Below are 6,768 nucleotides of genomic sequence, written 5' to 3' on the forward strand. Positions count from 1 at the left end.
CATTAACTACAGCACTCACTGTCTTAGCAGACTAAGGGCACAACCAACCAACCCATATCTGTTGATATTTTTTTTGTTAGAAACATAGTCTCTGTCTGCTTTTCCCAGCATGACTGATCTCTTCTTTTACAGAATGACCACAATGACTCTTGGAAATTTTGCCGACTTGTTGCTGCAATGTTATGCTACGATTTCCTCCTTCATATTTTGTTCTTACTAGAACTGAGGACATCTACTCTCCCATTTGAAATGTAGAATGATATGGCTGAGATCTCAGGAAATCATCCTGTCAAACTCCTCCACCCTTAAGCATTGTCATTGAAGCCTCTTACACTGTTTATAAATGCTTTCAGACCTGCGGTATTCTCCAAGTAATTCTGAACATGCTTAGCTACACAGGACCCAAAGATCTGACTGGGCAGCAAGAAATACATCACTCTACCCTTTCTGGCCTCTTTGAGAACAGGAAAACTGTTGAAGATTCTCCTGTTCTTAGAACAGGGAAAGCCCTTTGTGCATTAGCCTGGCACTCACATGGGAGATATAAGGCCTACCTTCAAAACAGCAGTGTACAATTTGTGTTTTAGCATAGAAAAGTCATACAGTTTCCTTGGAGTATGACTTGGAGAAAAAAGCTGCTGCAGGTATAATGATTCGCTGTTCCCTGGTCAGGGGATACCATGGAAGGGGAAAACAGGTCGACAAGCACACACAGGGGCCTGTATCACCTTTGCCCTCCAGGGCCCTGCCCTTCGTTCAGAACCAACTCTTTAACGGGGGACTACAGGGCAGCAGCGGCACCACCGCCCACGGCGCGGGGCTGCCGGGCCAGGCAGGCACCTTTGGGAAAGGGGAGTGTGGTGCCTGCGCCCAGCCCAGCCCCGCGCTCGCCCCGGCGCCTCCCTCCCTCCCTCCCTCCCTCCCTGCCTGCCTGCCTGCCTGCCTGCCGCCCTGCCTGCTGCCTCCCTGCCTGCCGGAGGCGCGGCGGAGCGCTGCTCCCGCCCCGGAGCGGCGGTCGGGCTGCAGGCGGAGCGCTCGGCATGGGCAGCGGCGCCGGCCGGGCCCGCGGGGAAGGCCAGACCCGCAGCCGCTCCGTGTCGTCCGGCCTGGGCCGGGCTGCGCCTGTCACGCAGAGCGGCGGGAACGCGTCCCACGTGTGCTCCAGTTTACCTCGGGCTGCCGGCGGAGCGCTGCCCTCCGAACAGCTGTGCCCCTCCGAGGGGCCGCCGCAGCGCCGAGCTCAGAGTCGCGTCACGGGGCGGGGCGGGACCGAACCACCCACCGCATGGGCCGCCGCGGCTCTGCCGGTGGGGAAGGGCCGGGGCTGAGGATGGGCTGCAGCTCTCACGCCCGGCGGGGGCAGGGCCGGCTCTGAGCAGGGGCTGTGCCCCCGGGAGCAGCCCCGCAGGGAGAACACCCGCCAGCGCAGGGCCGCCCCACAGGCCGCAGGGCGGGTTGGGCCTTGAACGCACCTCCGTGCTTGGCGCTCACACACGGGGAAACCCTTCTGCTCTCGTCTTATACGTGCCGGCTTTAAACTTCATCTTACAGGTGATATCCAGACGACACCCGGCTGAGGCACCGGCACGCCTTGTGCCCAGCCCCGGTTCCCGTGGCCAGGATCCATGTGCGGCAGAAGCAGCCGCCGCCTTCTGAGCTGCACCTCTGGCCTGTTCCGTTTCATACGTACATACAAACAAGCAGATGAATAAAGATTTTCTCTCTCTCATTTTCACATATCCTTGCCCCAAAATCCCAAGGCTCCTGTGCAAGTCATCACTGTACCAGTAGAGTTAAACTTGAAACATACAGAGGTAGATAAACCCAAAATACAGAAGCACCTGTGTGAGAGTATTTGTTCAGCAACCAAAACAAACCTCACGATATGCAATTAAAGTAATATAAAAAACTACTATAATAGTAATGCTGTTACATTTATGATTTATGCCTGATGATAACGCTGGAGGGGTTTCTGGGGTCTCTTCAGTCACACACACCAAGTCAGTTTTTTCACCTGAGAAATACTAATAAAACCTATCATAATTGTGTACAAGAGAACACTTCAGAATTTTCTTTTGAGAAAAATTATTATTAAAAGTTTCCACAAAGTGCTAAGTGTTAAATTCACACCAGAGTGTCTCTGAGTAAAGTGGGAGTATAACTTTGTACAGTTCTTGCTTTTGACTTAAAGGTGTTTTTCAGAATTTGAGGTTATAAATGTTTCCAGGGGAGCTGCAGAGCATTTAATAACATTTCTTCTATGCATAGAGGATTCTTTTTCTACAGACTATTCTTTACATATGGAAGGAAAAGCAGATTTAGGCATTGGTAAACGGATGGACATCTGTAAGAAAAATATTTTTTTTAAAAAAGACACTATTATGCAAAATTAGTTTCTTTTAGCAAGTATATTTAAATTGCAGGCCACTCTTCAAAAAGTAAATGAGATGTTGTGATACAATGACATTTCAAAACATGCCATATTCTGAGAACCTGGAGATCCCAGTGATAGAGAAGAAAAGGCAATGAAAGCTGAGACTGTCACTTAGAATAGTCTCTGACCAAGACTTTTGGTATCTAGCATAATTAAGGATCAGGATTGACAGAGGAAAAATACAGCTTTTTCTTCAAGTGAAACATATAAGCAAAGGGGCAAAAACTGTCCTTAGTTAGGTTTTCCAAAGATGTGTGTATTACAGAGAGCATAACTATGAGCATCATGTTATGTAAGGACAACAGTGAGTGGATTTTAAGTGTAAAATTATTTTAGTAATTATGACTTTAACCCAGTTCTGACCTGTGTCCTCATCCATAACATGGACCTACCCTTGTAAGAAAGTTAAAGGCTAATCTTTGCTGTACTGTTATGATTTTGATGATGCAGAATAAACGTGAGTTGTGTGGGGTTTTTTTAACTGTGTTATAGTTGACAAAGTAAAATATTCTTTTCAAATGTTCAGACAAGATTCTGTTTAATTCTTGTTCATTAACTGTTTAAAACAAAATGTGTGTTTATTCATTGGCCAAAGTGACATTTTCCCTCCAACTGCCTGGTTAAATCATGAGATCAGATCAAGCAGAGTTCATCTGAGCCAGTTCATTCACACTGGTTTCCCATTAAAGCAAGATGAGCTAATGGAGTCCAAGAGAAAAATCAGTGTTCAATGATTATGTCTCCTTTGGGGGGACAGTAGCTGGTACAAGAACTTGATCTCTTAAACTTCCTTCATGTATCATGTCCAGATCTCTAACACTTAATTCAATACTGGTCATTGTTATGCCTGTCTTACTATTAATGTTGAATTTTAAGCTAATAATTCTTGTACAGTTCTCTATGTGACCATGTGTACACACAATTGGAACCGGTTCACAGTATACAAAATTATGCAGCTGTCTTTCCTGAAGCCTAAAGTATTCAGGCATGAAAAATACTCTTTCTAAGAGTTTTTTATCCCTTTCTTAAAATGTTTCAATCATTATTCCACAAAACCTAGATACTGCTTTCAAGTAAGCATTTCTCTATTAACAGGAAGGAAACACAATATTCTCAAACAGCAATGTATCTACAAGCACAAAACACAAATAAGAGCATAATGTCACAAAACAGAGGCCACTGTAACTGAGGTCCTCTCTACCAGCTATTACAAATTCCTTTTTGGCTTGGATTTGAGGCAAAGTTTACAGAGGAACTTAAGTGCTAATCATTAACCACCTTGTGCCTGAACCTGTGGCCTCTTAGATTTCTGCCAGGAGTCACACATGAAAGAGCAATGCTGCTCCAATGTCCAGCAGCATTTCCGTATGGTTCCTGTATTGCTTTTGAAAGCATACCTCATTACATGGGTTTTGTGTCAGGCCTGGGACAAAGCCACTGGAGAACTGGCTGCACTTACAGTCAGTCCCATTGTAAATTACTGCCTGGTGGTTGGAGCACTCGGCTAAAAGAAAACCTGCTTTCGAGTCCTCTGTCTTACTGGAAATATGGTCACTAACTTCAGTTTTTCATCATCGAACAAGCTTGTCATAACCATCAATCTGGTTTAAGTTCATAGGAACATGAACAAAAATCTAAAGGGAGCCACAGAGATGTATCACTAGAGCCAGATTATTGCTGTCTGGAAATTTAAGACCTTGGGGATTAGGCATCAATTGAAATCAACATTCAAGAAACTATTTTGCTTTTCAATTGGTGTATTAAAGATGACCTATCTAGCTTAAGCAAATCTGATGATGGGGGCATGTATCTGGGATACAGGAATCATGGGCTTAGAGCAGAATTAAGCCGGGGAAGAGCTTAAGAGGTTTCCTTCTTTCCAGGCCAAATGATAACTGGATGGCAAGTCACACAGTCAATACATTGCCACACATTTCTTCCCATAAAAAAAGAGGAGTGTAACTGGACTAGATGTATCATTCTAGGTGAGCTCTCCTTTAGACTACAGAGGAACATCAGCAGCAGGGCTCCTCATCATTTTCTGCTGTGCCTGGGCAGCTCAGCACTGAGGTTGCTGACTTTTTTTTGTTCCTGTGAAGCCTAAATTGCCCCTTTCTTCAGATGTGCTCCTGTGATTTGCATTGGGAAAAATCAAATCTAGTTACTAATTTTATTTATATATATAAATATTCTATATACATATATACACAATACATAAATTAGATAACTAACAAGTTTTATACTGTAATTCCCAAATATCTTTGATATGGTCTCAGCCTCCTAGGCAAGTGATACAAAGTCAAGATAAACTGCAGAAGAAAAATCCAACTGCCTAGTTGTATAACAGAAAAAAAAACACACACCTTTCCTCCCAGTATTTTGCAACTTGGCAAACTTTTTCCAACCACACCAGTTCAGATATTTAAGTGGCTGAATTGATATACTTTTAAGTGATCTTTTTTTATGACATTGCAGTCTGTTTTGCTTTTGTAGACTACGTAAAATCTCTGCAGTATTTTTTCTTGTGTGGTAACAGTAAACTTTTATCATGACATGATGTGGGTTTTGTACAATTTAGGTGTACCTTTTCAAAAAATTGAGGGAAACCTTTTTCATCTTAAGAAACTTATTCCTGGTACCTCTGTGAAAAGTATAAAAAGCCTGTGAAAACTAAGAAGAATAAAAAGAGAGAGAGAAAGAAATCCATATAAAAAAACCCAGAACAAAAAAAGCCATTGGAACTTTGGCATATTACCTAATGTTTTCATATCCTCCTGGCTAAACAGGTTTCCCCACTACGACTAATATTATTTCACACATCAGCATGAGGCCCGTGTTTAACTTAGCATGGTCACTGAACTGCTGCTGCTCCCAGTGAGAAGTCAGGCACATCATGAAGGAAGCAGAGAGAAGCTTGTATTATTGCTGCTTCATCTGCTCCTAGAATGGAACCTTTCACTTCCAGTGCTGCCCTGTGGCACCTGGCACATTAAAAGGAAACAAACTCAACATCACCCACCCTGTAAAAGTAACATTTATTACACATTCAGCCTCTGCCCACAACTCTACTCTGATCACAGGCACTGTGTATCAGCAGACTTTGGACTATAGAGATGGAAATGTTTTGAAATCTCCTCCTTCCCTCCATGCATCCAATTCCTCAAGTCAGGGCTGGACTGCCACAGAATGTATCAGTGTTTAGCTCATACGTTCCAAGCCAGTGAGGACTGGGAACAAAGAAGAAATAAACAGCTCAGCCATCCAGGGAGTAAATTCACTGCTTACTGTACCGCACCTCCTAGACAGACAGTTTTGCAAAGCTGCAAAGGGCATCACACAGAGCAGTCAGCATCTCCCACCAAGGCAATCTGGAGAACAGTCAGAACTGACACCACCACAGAAGGACATGTCACTCCCAGCAGTCTCCTCTGACTGTGTTGTAGAGAAAGGATGTTATTTGTGTGTTACATATTTTGTAAGCATTAAGAATATCCACTGGAAGGCTAGTACAATAACATCCAAGAGTTTTGCAGAAGTGTTTGAATACTCCTGAGTAAATAACACTCCTCCCATTCTCTTGGAGGCAATTTATTTTTAATTACATCTAATATACTCAATTGCAAAAAGAAGTAGTCTCGGGAACAACACTTAAAAATACCTAAAAGCCATTTATAAAAGTCTCTTCAAGGCATTGCATAATTTACTTTTATTTCATGTATGAACAAAGTTCTAACTTCCCCATTCTGCCTTTCATAATTTCATCCATGTTCCCATTCACTACATATTTATGTAACCCACAAAGTAAGATCCATGGTCAGTCATTTCAAGAATGAATTTATCCTGTAAAAATCTTTATCTAGTACTGCAATTGCTGATGAAAAGAGTATTTTTGAGAAGTATTCATCACCAAAACATACAAAAAAACTGCACTTAACAGTAAGACTAACAGAAAAAAGGTTTGTCTGACCTACCAAAATTTCCTTCACATTACAATGGAGCAAGTGTTGATGTTTTCCAGCCCTAATGCATCACTAATCATAGTCCCAGGTTTTGAATCTCCATAAATACAATGGGCAAATCCAAATTGTTGCCCACTTTGGTCCTGTGATTCAGTCTTCTGAAAATTTACTGCACTTTTACATTCAGTATACTGTACATACTCTGTCTTAAAGTTTGCTTTGTTGAGAGAGGGAAGGAGATAGGATATTGGAAGAAGATGACAAGGAGAAAGGGGCAAAGACATAAAGTGGGGAGGAATAAAGATGGAAAGATTCAACCTAGTGATTTGGACTGAGCTCAATAGGGAAAGAAAATTCAGCTAAAGGACTATAATG

General features: G+C 42.9%; 1 protein-coding gene across 6 annotated transcripts in view; it reads right to left on the reverse strand.

Annotated features, from left to right (window-relative positions):
* CBR4 (carbonyl reductase 4) overlaps nt 1-1,579 on the reverse strand; it is a 30,824-nt gene extending 29,245 nt beyond the window's left edge. For 4 of the 6 annotated variants that reach the window (XR_011697908.1, XM_071556220.1, XM_071556219.1 and 1 more), the window contains exon 1: nt 1,171-1,275. The gene's annotated coding sequence lies outside the window, so the exon portion shown is untranslated. Of the gene's footprint in view, nt 1-1,170; nt 1,276-1,472 lie in introns of those variants that run through there. The other 2 variants (XM_071556217.1, XM_071556218.1) reach the window with 2 other exon arrangements.
* Between the last annotated feature and the right edge of the window lie 5,189 nt (nt 1,580-6,768).

The sequence above is a fragment of the Pithys albifrons genome, chromosome 5, assembly GCF_047495875.1.
Source record: "Pithys albifrons albifrons isolate INPA30051 chromosome 5, PitAlb_v1, whole genome shotgun sequence".
In the NCBI taxonomy this organism is placed as follows: Eukaryota; Metazoa; Chordata; class Aves; order Passeriformes; family Thamnophilidae; genus Pithys; species Pithys albifrons.